The sequence below is a fragment of the Saccopteryx bilineata genome, chromosome 9 (assembly GCF_036850765.1).
Source record: "Saccopteryx bilineata isolate mSacBil1 chromosome 9, mSacBil1_pri_phased_curated, whole genome shotgun sequence".
NCBI lineage: Eukaryota > Metazoa > Chordata > Mammalia > Chiroptera > Emballonuridae > Saccopteryx > Saccopteryx bilineata.
Genome location: NC_089498.1, coordinates 63,256,967 through 63,274,286, shown reverse-complemented (window position 1 = coordinate 63,274,286; position 17,320 = coordinate 63,256,967).

The following is a 17,320-nucleotide window of genomic DNA, read 5'->3' as shown; positions in this document are numbered from 1 at the left end:
GAAGAAATCTAGTGAATCAAGAAGGCAAGAGGCAAGTCCTTGGTAAATGGGAGCTTCTTTCTTGAGGGAGCTCCAACTGCATGGGGATCTTCTGCTTAGGGAGAACAACCAGACTGAAGACCTAGCAGCAGATGTGGTGATACCTCAAATCAGTGACTGATGCCTCAGCTCACAAGCTGTAATTTCTATTAAAATTTACCGGTATTTATTTCTTCATCAAATAATCATTTAATGTCTACTGTGTGCTGGGTACTGTCCCAGCAGTGAAAAACTAAACAAAACCTGCTCACCCACAGAGTCACACCAAGGGTAACAATGAGGTCAGTGATAGGTATTGTGCTGAGAAAAGATTTCATATTTAAGCTCTGGAACTGTTGAGTGAACAAGAATTTAGATGAAGAACTTCTTAGTAGCATCTATGTGCTGATTTGCTTTTCCTTTTCCAAGAGATATCCTATTTCTCAAATGTATTTGGCCAAGGAATCTGATTTTGCCCCAACCTAAAAATTACCCTAGATACAATGAATATTTTGAGGAACATATGGGAAAATTGCTTTGAGCGGAGGACAGTCAGAATCTTTCTCCTTTCTGATGTAGACATGAAGTTAGAGTTGGAAAGTGGAAGGAAGGGAAAAAACCCAGGACTTGGAGACCATCTGTCTAAAGAAGGAGATGTGTGCCCCAGAGAAGGGACCATGGAAGCAGCATTGCTCTCAGTGTAGAGGAAAGCTCTGTTTCCCAGGAGGTTTTGAGTAGTCTTTAAATGACCACGTGAAAGATGGGAAAGGTAAGAGATATGGGCTCTAGTTCCACTTCTGCCTCTAACTAGCTGTGCAATCATGGGCACTTTTTTTTTTTAACTCTTTTTGATATTAATTCTTTATTCCTAATAACCAGCATTAAATATGTATTAAGTCATTTATTCATCAAAACAACTTCATGAAGTTATTGCTTGTATTTTATAGATAATGAATCTGAGTAACAGATAGATTAAGAAACCCCCCCCCCCCAAGGTCACACAGAGTTAGAAAGTGATGGCACCAAGAATATTAAATGACAATCTTGGAGCAGATGGTTCCTGCTTCAAGATCTAATATTCAGTGACTTTATGAGAGTGACTTTTGCTATGTCTCATATCTTTTATGATCAGACAGTCAATACTTTAAGCAGAAACCATTCATCAGTCAACAGATTTATTGAGCATGTACTCTGTGCCAGATCTAGCAAAGGCCCTGGGGGATCCATAGCGAACAAGAAGAGTCTTTTTCCGGACCTTATAGTCTAGTGGGGGTGGGGTGAGGACATGTAAACAGTCAGTCCATTTGTATAACAGATATATTTATCACTAACATTTCTATAGTGAATTATATTATTAAACTATTATGGCAGACTGTTCACAAAAGCCAAAAGGTAGAAATGATCCAAATGCCCTTCAGCTGATAAATGAAATAAGCAAAATGTGGTATATCCAACACAATGGAACATTATTTAGCCATAAAAAGACATAAAGTACTTATATATGCTTCAACAGGGGTGAACCCACAAAACATTATGTTAAGTGAAAGAAGTCAGGTACAAAGGCTGCATATTGTACACTTTTATTTTTATGAAATGTCTGAAGTAGGCAAACCCATAAAAATAGAGAGTGGATCAGTGCTTGCCAGAGCCTGAGAGAAAGGGAGAATGGGAAATGACTACTTTATGGATACAGATTTTCTCTTTGGAGTGATGAGATATTCTGTGATGGCTGCACAACATTATAAATGTAGTAAATGTTACTAATGATAAATTTTATGCTACTTGTATTTCGCCACAATAAAGAAATGATGCTAGATAAGGCCAGGTTTATTATTCCCATTTCAAGTTAATATAAATCCCTATTCATCACCTGTATTGTGAAAAACTGGGCTCATCAGTGTTGTGGATATACAGGTGAATACAATGTAATTCCTGTCCTAAAATATTTTACAATCTACCTATCGGAATAATAGAAGATCAACAATGAATTATATTAAACATAATTATTACATCAACATTATAATGGCAGAACATTAAAATAACGAGGAATATTTGGGAGAAAGAACTGATTTATCAACAAGGCACTGAAGACCCAGGCAATATCAGCCCCAGCCACAAAACCCAAACAGGCCTTCTGCACTATGGTAGTGGCATAAGCAGGAGTTGGCACACAGCCATACAGCAGTCATAGACTGTGTATAAGTTAACCTCTGTTCAGACCTGAATGACAGAGCAATTGGGTGTGAGCTCAATGTTAATGAATCAACAATATATGTTAAGTTAGATGTCTTTAAACAGAAACACATATAAAAGTAGCTTGTATATTGATCAGTTGGTGCAAATGTAATCAGACAATAGGAACCTAATTCTCCATTTCTCTTAGGAACAGTGGTTCAGTTTTCATTAATTCATGGTTCACATAAACTTTATCAAACATAACTACCACAAAGAACGAGAATCGACTGTTCTTCTTATTTACTCCCAGGTGTGAAATTAGGCCATTCTTTCTCTACTCATCACTACTCTATCAACCCCTACTCCCTGGCTAAACACACACACATGTACACAGGTGTGCACATATGCATGCATATGCACCCATATATGCACATACTCACACATGTGTGCATACATACACACACAAGCACCTTCCCAGAGCTGGTTACATAATTTTTAGGGTTCAGAGTAAGATTAAAATGCAAGGTCCCTTGTTCAATGCTTACTAAGAATTTGAAGATGGCAAGAATGGAGTATGAAGCCATGTGCAGGGACCAGAGCACACATTGCACACCTGTGACATTGGCCTGGCTTCTCCCTCCTAATTTGTCATGCTCTCACTTCAGTGCATGTGCTTCTTTTTTCTTTGGGACAAAGAAAATGTGATCACTCTTCCTCCTTCATCGTGGTAGGTAAGAAGTTTACTAAGCCATTTAGATTTAGCAAATGTTTTCTGGAAAAGGATAAACACGTGCACAGATAGCCAGTCTGTGACGACTCAGTGGCTGAAGGGTTAGTTTGGCCTTTGGCCTCCTGGAGTCCAGTGACTTGGAGAAGGTTTCATTTTCTCACTGACAACCAGCCAGTGTCATGTGGACTTGTATGTCATAGCCAAACAGCACCGCAGAGTTCCACTTTGCCTCTCAAGAGTCCCCTGGGCCACGTTCCCTGCCAAAAGTCTCCAGAATGATTTGATAGGTCCCAATTTAGCCTCCTGGAAGTTCCTGGACAATGCTCCAGCCTCGGCAGCCTCTGGCAGTGGCCTTTGCTCAGGGACTGTGGGCTCTCCAGATAGATGCCCAGACTTCCAGGACAGAAGCAGGGCGGGTGCTATACTCCTAAAGTGGGTTTGCTTGGCTCACAACTTGCTCTTGATAAAAGTATTGGCTTCAAGTCTTCAGTGAGGAAAGGAAGGGTGGGAAAACATGGATATTCAAAAGCAACTCACTGAAGGGAGATCCCAGAGGGCATTCCCTTATCTGGGCTTCCCTCACTCCTGCTCTCCCTCTGACCCAGTGGGCACAGGGTGAAGTAGGGAAGTACTTCGAGGACTTGGGATGAAGCAGCCTGGCTTCCTGTTGGAAGGAGGAACCCAGGCACGTTTGTTGGTTCATGAATTGCTCCCTTACCATTTGCAGTAGTCTGTACCTCTTTCCGTTGCTTGACCACATGTCATAAGACCTTCAGAGCTTGCTTCTTCCACAAAGCCTTCTGAGCCTGGGGCAGGTAGGAAGTTGTATTAGTTTACTGAGGCTACACTAACAAGGACCAGAGACCTAATAAGCACCACTGATGTAAAATAGAAGTTTACATCAGTGGTGAGTGGGTAAAAAAGCTGTGGTACATTTACTCAATGGAATACTGCTCAGCCATAAAATGAAGGAAATCTTACCTTTTGTGACAGCGTGGATGAACCTGGAGAGTATTATGCTAAGTGAAATAAGCCAGTCAGAGAAAAACGAGTGCCATATAATTTCACTCATATGTGGAATCTAATGGAAAAAATAATCTAACAAACAAAATAGACTCGTAGAGACATAAAACAGACTGACAGCTGACAGAGGGAGGGTATATGGGGGACTGGGTAAAAAGTGAAGGGATTAAGAAAAATGAACAGACTCATAGGCACAGATTACCAGAGGGAAAGGGGGGTAGAAGGAGGTAGAAGAGGGTAAGGAGGGATAAATGATGATGGAAGGAGATTTGACCTGGGATGGCAAACATACAATACAATATACAGATGATGTGTTATATAATTGTACATCTGAGCCCTGGCTGGTTAGCTCAGCAGTACAGTGTTGGCCCAGCATGTGGATGTCCCAGGTGTGATTACTGGTCAGGGCATACAGGAGAAGCAACCATTTTCTTCTCCACTCTCCCATTCCTCCTTCTCTTTTCTTCTTCTCCTCCTTCTCCTTCTCCTTCTCCTTCTCCTTCTCCTTCTCCTTCTCCTTCTCCTTCTCCTTCTCCTTCTCCTTCTCCTTCTCCCCCTCCCCCTCCCCCTCCCCCTCCCCCTCCCCCTCCCCCTCCCCCTCCCCCTCCCCCTCCCCCTCCCCCTCCCCCTCCTCCTCCTTCTTCTTCTTCTTCTTCTTCTTCTTCTTCTTCTTCTTCTTCTTCTTCTTCTTCTTCTTCTTCTTCTCTCTGTCTCTCTCTCTTCTTTTCCTGCAGCCATGGTTTGAATGGTTAGAGCAAGTTGGCCCCAGGAGCTGAGGATGCCCCCATGGCCTTGCCTTAGGCAGGTATTCTGCTCAGTTGCAGAACACCAAATCAGGAGCCCCAGATTGGCAGAACATTGCCCTGTAGGGGCTTGCTGGGTTGATCCTGGTAGGGGCTCATGCAGGAGTCTGTCTCTCTGCCTTCCCACCTTTTACATACTTAAAAAAAATTGTACATCTAAAACCCATATAATTTTATTAACCAATGTCACCCCAATAAATTCAATTAAAAATAGAAATTTATTTTCCTTCAGTTCTGGAGATCAGAAGTTCAATATCAAGGTGTCTACAGATTTGGATTCTTCTGAGGGATGCAAAGGAGACTCTATTCCATGCCTGCATCCAGCTTCTGATGGTTTGCTGGCCATTTTTGGCATTTCTTGTAGATGCACCCCTTAAGGTGTGCTTTGATAATGACACGTTGATTCAAGCATCAGCCCCAGACAGGTTGCTGGGTGAATCCCAGTCGGGGCATGTGGAGTCTATTTCACTATCTCCCTTCCTCTCACTTAAAAAAAAAAAGTTGAAAGGGAATGGTGAGGATTATAGGATCTGTGTGTAGTTATGTGTGTGCATGAATGCACAGGCTCAAATAAAAAATCTTAATCTGAGATGTTGCATTTGAATTATCATTTGGCATCTAGAACATATGCTCTATTTAGAGGTCACAAGTTTTTTCTGTAAAGGGCCAGATAATAAATATTTTAGGTTTGTGGGCTGCTGTAGCTCTGTAGTATCTACTTAACCCTGCTGTTATATAAATGAACAGGTGTGGTTGTGTTCCAATAAAACTTTATAACAACAAGCAGCAGGCTGGATTTGGTTCAAGGGCTGTAGTTTGCCAACTTCTGCTCTAGATACTTGGATATATGTTAAAATAATGCACTAAAAGGAGACAGAACATACATGTCTTTTAAAGATCAATTTTGTGATGTCTTTTGGAATGATGAATGTTCAGTGTTCACTGGAAAAATATAGTAGCAATTGAAACTATTCTTGCATGCAATAAACATTTTATTAAGCATCAACTAAGTGCCAAGTATATTTACATGTTATCACAACCACTCTCCAGTGGCAACTCTTACTCCCAATTTACAGATGAGGAAACTGAGGAAATCCTCAGTAAGGCAACTTGGAGTTGTCAAATTTTCTTTCTCACTAGAAAGTTTAACCAGTCTCTGGATGAAAGTTTCCCACTCAGGTAAGAATATTGCCTAGGCTTGAGAGCTTGCATGAGGCAATGTCAAATTTAACATCTGCTTACATGTTGTCAAAGTTGTAACTTTGCTCTTAGATAACTCTCTTTAGGATAAAACTACACTCTGTGTTCTTGCTAAAGAGTAAGGTCTTAAAATTGTGTAATATCTACAACCTGTCAAGAGACTGGAAGAGAGAAAAATTGAGGGACAATAACTTAAGGCTCATATAATTTGCCCTCTTTCTACATTGCCTACATTTTCCCCTTTGATCAAGTTGACTGCTGCAACCTTCACAGAATCTTCCTTGTATTATTTAAGACATTATTTTGGTCTCTTAGGTAGAATCAACACAATTAAGTTGTGTGCATTTTGTTTCTGGATTAGTTGAGCATTTTAATTGAAAATATTGTTTATCAAATTCCTCCTTCCTTGAGAAATTATCTCAGAAGTTGATAGAAGAAAAATTCTTTTCTTCTGAGAAAATATAATTCTGCTTCTCATCTAAAGAGAACCAAGCAACTAATTGTGTTTCCTTTTTTGACTGGGCTCGTAGGAAGCTCAGAGCTACGTTTAAAGTGCAAAGGCAACAATTATTATCACTTCCTACCAAATGTTTTCTAAGGCTGTATCTCCTTATTTCTTCCTATTTTGTTCATCTATTTTTTCTTTCCATAAGCTGCTTCAAATACTTCTTGGAAACAGATGACTATTTAAAAAATAAATATAAATTTAATCAAAGTAGAGTCTTTCAGTAATCAAAATAGTAACTAAAATTCCATTAAACTCAGGAAAAAATATTGAAAAGAACTTTATAATTAAGGGCAGATATTTGCTTGAGTAACTCTTAGAGAACACATGGTGGTTGTTCTATGATGACAAATTATTTTATATCTGCTGAGTGACCTGCCTAAATGCATTACTATATACAATACCTTAACACTAAGCACTGGGTGAGGAACCAAGGACCTGGGGCAAGCATAAGGTTTAAAGTTAGAAGATCTAAGAATTTGTTTCAACTTTGCCAATAAATACTCAATTGTCTTTAGGCAAATCCCAGATCTCAGCAGGATGATTCTAAATGCCCCTTCAAACATAACCTTCTAGGAACCTATTACATACATGCTGCTGTCTGTCATTCATTTCCTTCCATTGTTCAAACAAGTCTTATTTTTATAGCAAGACTCCAAGCATCTGAATGTCAGAGCTATTTCTAGGTTTGGCCCTATGTCTATGCTAGGCATCTATCATCTATCTATCTATCTATCTATCTATCTATCTATCTATCTATCTATCATCTATCATCTATCTATCTATCTATCTATCTATTTATCTATCATCATCATCTATCTATTCATTTTGTCATTGAGTTCTAACCATATTTCAGAGAGATTTAAGGTAACTTATAAAATGAATACAATAAAATAAGATGAAGTAAATTTAAACTACATAAAAAACAGGTTTATACAGAGAGGGAAGTGATTAAGACTAAAAAGATGAGAAGGTAGGAAGCTAGGCAAGGTTAGGTAAGCAAGTAGTAGGTGGGTACCTGTTGAATAAAATGCCAGGATCCATCTGCCTGTGGAGAGCACATTTACTTTCTGTATGAACACAAATTGCCTTGGAAACTGAAGCAAAATGGAATACGGATGTGAAGAAATCTCTTTGTCTTAAATTAAATTTAACCATAGCATGATGGAAACATAGCACATGATGATTGAGTGTTAAAAGTCAGCTGCTGAGTCATTGATCTATAAAGGTGCTTACTGGATGTGGTAAATGGAAATTCTTTCAGTCAAAAGGGCAGCACAGACGTTCAGGAGGTGTGCTACACTGGGAAGAGAAGAAGAACGATTTTGTTTCAAAGGAGAGTGTTTCACCAGGAAGGAGGTTTGGCTCCTGATGGCTGCCTGTGGCTCCGCAAAATAAAGAGCCTGACAGCAAAGCAGATAGTAGCAGGCAGCATGTGAAACAGGGAGGAAGCCAGTTGGGGGAATCCAGCAAACAGCACTTCTTATGAAATTAGTGAGTAATAAGGTAATATAGGGACCTGTTCCTCTTTATGGGAGATATTCTCTGGTGAGCTCCTCAAATGGAAAATTTTCAAGTACTGTAATGCACTGATATGAAAGATTTATGTAGTAACAGGCCTGAACGGATAGCAGGAGAAATTTGAAGCTATGAAGGTTGGCAGTCCTGCCATCAATTCTTCATTCATTTAACAAATATTTATAGAGCCCTTAGCATGTACTAGATACTATGCCAATCACTTGAGGGATTGGGGGCAAGGGAGCAAATAATGAGTAATACATCAAATCTGTCTTTTAGATGCATGCATTCTAATGGGGAAGCTGGCATAAAAGAAATCTCTTTAAATTTTTCCATTGATTTGAGAGAGAGAAAGAGAGAGAAAGAAGCTTCAACTCATTGCTCCACTTAGTTGTTCCATTTTTAGTTGTGCACTCATTGGTCTCCCTGGCTGGGGCTTGAACCCACAACCTCAGGGTTCTGGGACAAATAATCCAGCCAGGGACAAAAGAAATCATATGAATTCACTAAAAGTATTTATTGAGCACCTATTATATAATACCCAAGCTAGTGCCAGGTGAAGTATATAATGCAGAGCTAAAGCAAACACAATCTGTGTTGAAATATTAAATTGAAAAATCTGTAATTCAGGTTTTTCTTTCCTGTGTCAACAGAGGGTTCACAGAAAGACTTTGCTGAGAACTGCAGAGATGAAATGGTATAAACTATCAAGCACCAAAGAACAAATTTACTATGAAGGTAATGAGGCTGAAGCTTCAGGGACCCTCATTTGCCAGGGTCCTTTCTAAGACCCTTGGAGAGGTCCTACTAGTTTTTATTTATAATTCTGTTTTCCTTTACTTAAAGAAATTCCTTTTAATTGTATAAGCTTTGGGGCCCATAAAACTCAAATCTGCCACCGAAAGCACCATATTGTTCTAGACTAGATCACCACATAGTCCTTCCGTTCTGATCTCCCGGTAACTAGTAGAGCCTTCTCCTCTCTTCAGTAGTATTTGTCATCCAAATACCCAGTGTTTTTCTTCTCTGGAATCTCATTTTTTTTAAGATGGCAAATTTTTTTTTTGGGGGGGGCAACAGTTTTCAGCCACTCAGCGAAAAAGTATTAATCTTTCCTCTGGCATCTCACATATAACATTGCCAATGGTGTATTTGTAACCCTTGTGAGAATGGCCAGTCTTCTAATTATAGTAAATGCAGTCAAGGAAAAGGGCCCAGATTTTATACAAACAGCCATGAATTCCACATTTGCATGTCATGCTCTGAAGTCATCTTTTTCTGAGTCACAGATTAGCCACTTGGATCAAGCCACAAAGAACATCATGTTCTGTTAATTTGGGGGCGATTGAAAAAGTAAAAGAATTTGAGTCAAATATCCTAAGAGGTTCTGTACTCTTCAAAGTAAAACATCTTGGTGAATCATTAATAGTCCTTGAGTGACTACACTTAGTGCTAGAATATATTTATGCTAAGTGAGCTACATTTCCAGAACTGTGACAGTGTATAATATACAATTATTGGAAGATTCAGTGATTATTGGAGAACACTGGATTACTGTAAAACTTAACTTGGAAAATGATTTGGACCATATGGTTATTGGAACAAGACATAAAATATTTATTTATCACAATCTATAAAAACAAACCCAGGTATGTGTAAGAGAGTATTAGTTTAGAAAAAAAGCAATGTTACTAATACGTTGTGTGTGATTTTAGACAGTGATGATGATGATAAATATTAGCATTGGGCATTACATACTATGTCAAGTACTGTACTGAGCACGTCATATTTATTATCTCATTCAATTCTTATGACTCTATTATTGTCCACATATTTCAGAGAGGACACTGGGGCCCAGAAAAGTTAAATGACTTGCCAAAATCATTTGGTAAATCATGGACTTGGGATTTAAGCAAGGTCTGTCTTATAATAGAAACCAAGCTCTTGGTTACTCTTCATGCTATTTTGGGGCTCCATTTTCCAATTTGCAAAATGAGGGACTTGGACTTCGAAATCTCTTACATTTCTCCCAGCTCTAAAGCTCTAGGGTACTCTGCTTTCAAGTTGTAATCCTCTGGCAGCAAAAGAGTGCTTGGTTTACTAATATGTTTGTTTTTCAAATTGATCTCTACCAGCTCAGGGTAATTAAAACCCCACAGCTCTTACATTTCCCAAACAAACAGAGGCATACACATTCACCCTGCCTCACAGCAGTGCACATGGCTTTGTTTATGCGTGGCACCCAAGATCAAAACCAAATATATGGTGGAAAATTGCAAGCTCTATGTGCACAGAGGAAAACATGTATATACATCCCAGCCTAACATACTGTACGTTTCTATGTATTTATTGATGGCACTAAGTGTTGACCTGATCCAGGACTACCTGGAACAACCTCAGATGTTCTTTTGGTAAAGAGTACTTCACTGATGGTAACTTTGCAGTGGAAGGGTGGGTTTAGAAATGCAGAATATCATTCAGCATTCGCAATGTAGGTAACCATTTATTATGACCAGAACAACAAAACTAACAATAAGATTAAGATACTATTAGAGTTCTTTGGGCACAATGTTAGTTACCATGGGCATCATGATGTAGAATATTTGAAGTTCTTGGTATCTCCAGATTGTGAGTGTTTACCTTTTGTAAGGAAATACAGCTGACCCTTGGGCACTGTGGGATTGAGGGTCATCAACCCCTGTGTAGTAAAAAATCCATGTATTACTTTTGACTTCTCCAAACATAACTATTAATCACCTACTGTTGACCAGAAGTATTACTGGTAACATAGTCGATTGGCACATATTTTTAGGTCATATTACTATATAATGTATTCTTACAACAAAGTAAGCTAGAGAAAAGAAAATCTTATTAAGAAAATCATAAAGAGGAGATATTTTTGTTTAAAAAAATCACCTATAAGTGGACTCATGCAATTCCAACCTGTGTTATTCAATGTATACAGAAACAGAACAGGGTATCCTACAAGGAGCAGAGATGAGTTTTCTTTAAATATAGTCTTTCAAGACAAGGGAGAAGACCACTCATTTATTTCATAGAGTCACTGAGTACTTCCTTTACTGGTTCATGTTGGGAGACTTTGTCACTATTAAAGTCTGTGAAGCCTTATCCTCAAGAGGGTGATAAGATGTGCATAAAAATCTGTGTGCTGACATAGTAAACCCTTCTTTCTCTATCTTCTCTTATGATCCTGAAGAAGGTAGTATCAGAACTGGCCTTGCAGGATAAGAATTGTGGCATACAGACTTTGGAATGAGGGTGGAGGGGATGAAAAGGTAGGAGGAGAGTTTAGGTGAGGCAAGACAAGAAACAGATTAGATTTAGGATAATCTGGTCTGTATTTTTCCATTGTAGCATTATTATAGTTGTCATTGTTTGTGTTATCATCTGCTTACTGGCCATCTATCCCAACTGGAGTGTAAGCTTCTTGAGAGCAAGGACAGGAGCAAAGCCTGTTTTATTCATTGACATATGTCAAGTACCTACGATCCTCTCTGGTATGTAGATGGAGCTCAGTAGATATCTATCATGTAGAAAGAGACAAGTTTGGAATGAGACTCTCCAGGCCTGTAGGCACAAGCAGAAGCTTGGGATCTAAAACACGGGGTAATTTAGTTATCTAAACTATTAGACAAGTCTTTTTAACAAACAGATCCTTGCCTTAGCGTGGTCATAAAGCTGGCAAAGCAGATAGCAGGAATTTACAAAAAAGAAGAGAAGCAGATATACAGACTAGGAATGGCAGCAATTTAATTTATTTGAACAAACATGTACCAACCACAGGCCAAGCATTATGGAGGTCAAGATGAACTTCAACAGGGCTTCAAAGGAGGAAAAAATGAGTCTTTTAGATAAATAATAGCTCCACAGAAGAGACAGTGTTTCAAGTAGAATGTGAATAATGGGTAGTATTTTTCTATAATGGAAATGGAAAGAAAAAGGGTATTTCAATTAAAAAAATAAATTAAAAGGTGGAAAGAGAAATAACATTTATGAAGAACCTGTATGTCAAATATTTTAGTATGTACCTTACTTAAATAATTTTATTTGTTATTTGATGAATCAATTAAGTCAATTTATAGATGAGGAAACAGATCTTCCCAGTGAAGTCATGACTTGGGAAGACCATGTCTATGGGACTCAAATTTGCTAAGAATTATAATAATAATAATAGGTAACACTTATTGAGCTACCTACCTTCTTCTTTTTCCTTTTGGGAAACCAACCCAAGCGCCACTGCCTTAATAATTTTTCCTCAGAGCATCTGCATTAAGTGCCCTGCATATGCTCTAATTTGAGTAGTTCTCTCACTATATTGCAATTGTCCAATGACACCTGTTTGCAACACATTGGATAATGAAGCCAATGAGGAGAGGGGCTGATGTGCCTGCTGCCTTCTGTAGATAGGCTCTAGGACCTAGAGTCTAGGTCATACTTCTTTGTGTAAGCACATTTTGAATTCAAAGTCTCAGATGGTATCATGAGATGAGCAGAGTCTAAACCCAATGGCTCTGTCCTATCACAATGGAGGCTGGGAAAATGAATTTCTGACATCAGTTTTGTAATGAGATGGACCAATAAGTTGGGGAATCTCTCAACAAACATGTGGTGTTCAGACAAGGTAAATATTCAAAAAGAAGTACAAGGGCCCTCAGGTTATGACAGTTTCATTCTGATGACAGTGACGTATCCTGAATTTTGGTGTAAGTCAAAACACACCTAGCCAAACACAAACAGGACACTTGCGCTTTTAACAATCCAAAATGGTATAGGTAAGCATACTGGGGAAAGCCAACTCCCTCACTCATATGCTGGGTTACCGCATTCCAAAAGTAGTTCACCCACCTAGTCCATAAGTATGACGCTAACTGCATAAGCCGAGACACTCACGCTTCAGCTTTTTAAGTTTTTATGGGATTGTAGGTCCAGTGGCCACCATCATCATGGCCATGCAGGTTTGCAATGGATTTGAACAGACGGTAAAGAAACTGTGGAGTCAGAAAATGGTGGGCCATTCTGTTTATTAAAGTCTCGTGACAGTGGATGAGCAAATAGGCAGGGAAGACCGCTTTCCTTTCACTCGGGGTTCCCAAAACCCCGACTCATTCTCCATTCTCCAGATTCTACAAGCCTCAGCTGAGATCTTAAGCCCCTCAGCACTCTTTCTCTCCCTCTGCACTCTCCAGCCAAAACAGGCTGGGGGAAAGAATCCCTTCCCCATCAAACAATAGCAAAGGATGGCTTTTCCCAAGCAGGAAGGCAATTTGCAATCTGCCGCCCTGAGGGCAAGCACCGGCAGCCTTTCATAGACTACACACAGGGAGCTGCCCCGTGCCAATGCACCAATTTAGGCAAAATGTAAGCGAGCAAACATAAAAACATAAAAACTCCCAACAGGGAGTGAGCATCGTAAACTTGAAATGTCCAGTGTCGGGACTGTCAAAACCTGAGGACCATTAGAGAAGGTAAAATTGTTAAATAATTTCCTGAAGCACCTCTGAGTAAGAAAAGTCAACCCTAGTTAGGATGCAGGATATGGATAAAGAAATACTGGGAGAAAGGACAAATGAATGGCCATACTCAGATTCAGGTGAGCTGCACTGCATAGGGGCAGCAGAGTTTACCTCCCAAGCAGAGTATAAGCATCACTGCTAGAACACAAGTGGTTTTATGAATATATTTAAAAATATATGAATAATTTTTTATTTTAAGATATATCAGACAAAATAATTAGCATATCAAAGCTATGCGTTCACAATTGTTTTTGCTTAGGAAAAGGTTAAGTTTAAGTTCGGTTTAAAAAGGGTAATTCAGTATTAAAAGGATTAAGTAAACAATACAGCAGGAGGTATATAGCTCTGGCCTGGTTTCTGAGGGTAGCAGAGTAGTGGCCAGTGTTTAGAAAAGCCCATAGACAAGGTAGGAAGCCAGAGCTTCACTTACCATCTACATGTCAGTTTCAATGGGCTTCATCTCACATGTGAAACAGGTACAACAACGCTATCTTAGCCTCCTGAAGTCAGCATTAAGACTAAACCTCTTCTGGTGTCACTTCAATTGGTTTGCCATGCTTACCAGGACTGCTTGTGAAATTGGGGGAATTTAGTCTTTATTCTCATCATTCGGCCATGGTTGGGAAATGTCAAACTCCCAAGTTATCAGTATTTAAATGTGAGCCCACATCTGAGTGGCCTTTGAGAGAGAGGTCATTATGGGTATGTATATTTTTGCATTTGATAAATGATTTAAAACTCTAATTTTTGATTTACTTGAGATATGGGCTTGCTCTCTAGCTCAATTTGACTTCATCTGGCTTTCCCATCCATAAATCCTTCCCTTGTGTTTCTGGGCACTTGCTCTTAGACTGTGAACTGCCTGAAAAAAGAGCCCACTCAGTGTCTCGCTCCTCGTCTGGCTCCTGGAAGATTTGTGGGGGAGGTAGAATCAAATCCCTTGAGAGTGGGCATTCTTCTACTTATAAAAATTCAGGCCTCAGGATATTGTATTATCTTTTTATATATTTCACCCCACAATTCATTTAGTTACAAATACTTAGGGACATTTATGGTCCAGCAAGATTGCTTCAGGAAGTAAGGAAAGAAAAAATTGAGACAGAAGAACAACGTGGGTGGGTACGGCAGAGTGCTTTTTGTTAAGATGTTGGAGTAGCTTCGGCATGAGGAAAATCTGGCTGAAAATGAAGTCATGGCAGTGAGAACTGGACGTGCTACTCTGAGCTTTTGTGAAATAGTAGCTGGGGTTGTCTCATATTGAATCTGTGCGTAAGAGAGAAATTTGGATAATTGCCTGAAGTGTAGGATTTATTTAGGAATTATTCTTAAATATAGCTTGGGTTGTACCAGCAGGAGCTTTTTGACCCTAAACTGAGTCAACTTTTAGACTAAAAAAAATGGAGTTAAAGGTTGTACCTTCAGTAAACAAGTCCAAATATCATTCCTTTTTACTCACAGTTCACTAAATAAAGCTCGGATGAATAATTTGGTTAGTTACCTGCCTCATTTTGTCGTTGAGTTAGTAAGTGTGGCTGATAGTATTACCGCTCAATAAGTATTCCATTTCTTTGTGGTACCTTTTCTGCAGAGCAGTTATACATTTATACCTTGTTAAATTTACGAGTGGCTATATGAGTTGCTTTAGTCAATGAATTATGGGCCAACGCAGTGTGTAATTACTGGGCAGAAGCTTTAAGAGCCAGCAATATTTTCCCTCTTTTTTCCTCTGCCACAATAGCGAGCAATGATCCAACTTGGGTCTCAGAGCAAAGATGAGTTCAGGCAAAACTGAAGCAAACCTGCAGTGGATATGAAGTGAATTCAATGAATAAACTTGATATTTATTTGCATTTTTTATTATGGCAATGTAATAGCCCATCCTGGCTGATAAATTAGTAATGGTAAGAACGCCAGCAATACAAATATTGGTATTTTGGGGGCACATACTAAGTGCTAAATCCTGTGATAGATAGTTAAAATGTTTTGTCTCACTTAGTTTGATAACAACTCTGTGAGGTAAATATATTTCCCCAATTTATAGATGAAGAAGTTGAAACACGAACGAACTGAAAAGGTTTCTCGTGGTTACATCATTAGTGTGCGCAGTCTGGGCCGGCCCTGGCCTTTGTTCTCACCACTTCACTCTCCTGTGCATCCCTGCCCCCGCAATTTTTGGTAGCTGCCGTCCCACACAAGTGCCAAGGCTTCGGAGTCTCAGATCACTTGGGCATACATCCTGTGGGACTCAAACCTGCGAAAGCAAGGCACGGTCTCCCATAATCTAAAGAACAAAATAAGAAAGTGTAGCTAATGTACTGTTCACAATTTTAAAAAACATATTATTTTTCATATAAGAGAAGACTAGAGCCATATACACATGATATTTTCTAATAAAACAATGCCTTATACCTATAAAAATAACCCAAGTGTTGCATTGCACTATTAACTTGATAATATATTGGATGTTATAGAAAGAGCCCGAATATTTATCACCAATAACATACCAATGTACAAGCTAATTTGGGGAGAATGTTTAATATATAAATATGTTATATATGCATATTTATCATTTATCAAAATTACATAATATTTTATTTATAACATATCACATATTTATGCAAGTATATACATAGATACAAACATACACATATAAAATCTGCTTTAGTAATACTGATCTGTATCATATTAAAATATCTAAGTCTAGCTATTAGATAATTATAGGCCAAAAATAGTTGGTGCAAATATGCACCGTTACACAGAGTAGGGTTCACCAAACAACTGACAACAAATTAGTAATGATGTAATGAAGCAAAAAATCAAGAATAAGAGCAATTTAAAAGCTACAGCCAACCAACCCAAGACAACACTTATAATACATTGACAACAAAGGATCCTTCCTAAAAATTGTGGAAATTCCAGCTATGTGTGCATGAACTTGTGATGAGCTTGCAGTGTTGCCAAGCCTTGTGTGGGAGCCAGAATGGTTAAGAGAGCAATAAATTAGCATCTTCAATAAACTCACAATGTGCTCACTTGAATTTATGAATAATAAAGTTTAGTGACCCCTAATTGCCCACACAGTAGTAAGTAATCCTTATAGCTAAGAATTAAATCAGGATCAGTTTTCATCCATTGAAATGGCAGCCAGTCAATGGATCTCATTGGTCATAGTTTGCTAATTGCTGTTCTAGAAGTCTGGTGAACCAGACTGCTCAACTGTTTTTACTTAGATCCCTAATTAGACAGATTCCCTGCAAAAACCTCCACAACTGAGGGCTCAGGCACCAGGTATCTGCTTCCCATACATTTTTTAAAAGGTCTTTATGGATCTGTTGATCACCTTTGAGAATGCATTGGTTGAGCAGGTGCTTTAGTACTGAGAGGGAAGTGCCTGTGTTGAGGGCTCCCATGGTTTGCTGGGACCCAGTGGTTTGCATCATATTTACTAAGGCTGTGAGAATGCTAGCCCATCTGTGGACCAATAGAATGGTGTGATCTACTACACAGATACAGTGTTGAGGGAGGAAAGGAAATCGAAGACCTTGGTGCAGAAGTTTTTTGGATTCCTACCTGGATAACCTGGCTAAAAGCCTTTGTGTGACTTTTCCCCGGGGTCCCTGTTTAGACCACTAATCACATAATTTTGCTGACTTTTCTGTCCCCTCAACCCCAACTCTTGCAGCCTCATCTCCCCAATGCCCCCAAGTTGAAGAGTAATAAATGTGCTGGGATTTGTTTCATGAACATCAAACAACTGAAGATGATTTTTAGATTCAAGTTTTAGCATTCTCAGTTTAAAATATCCTATTGCAGG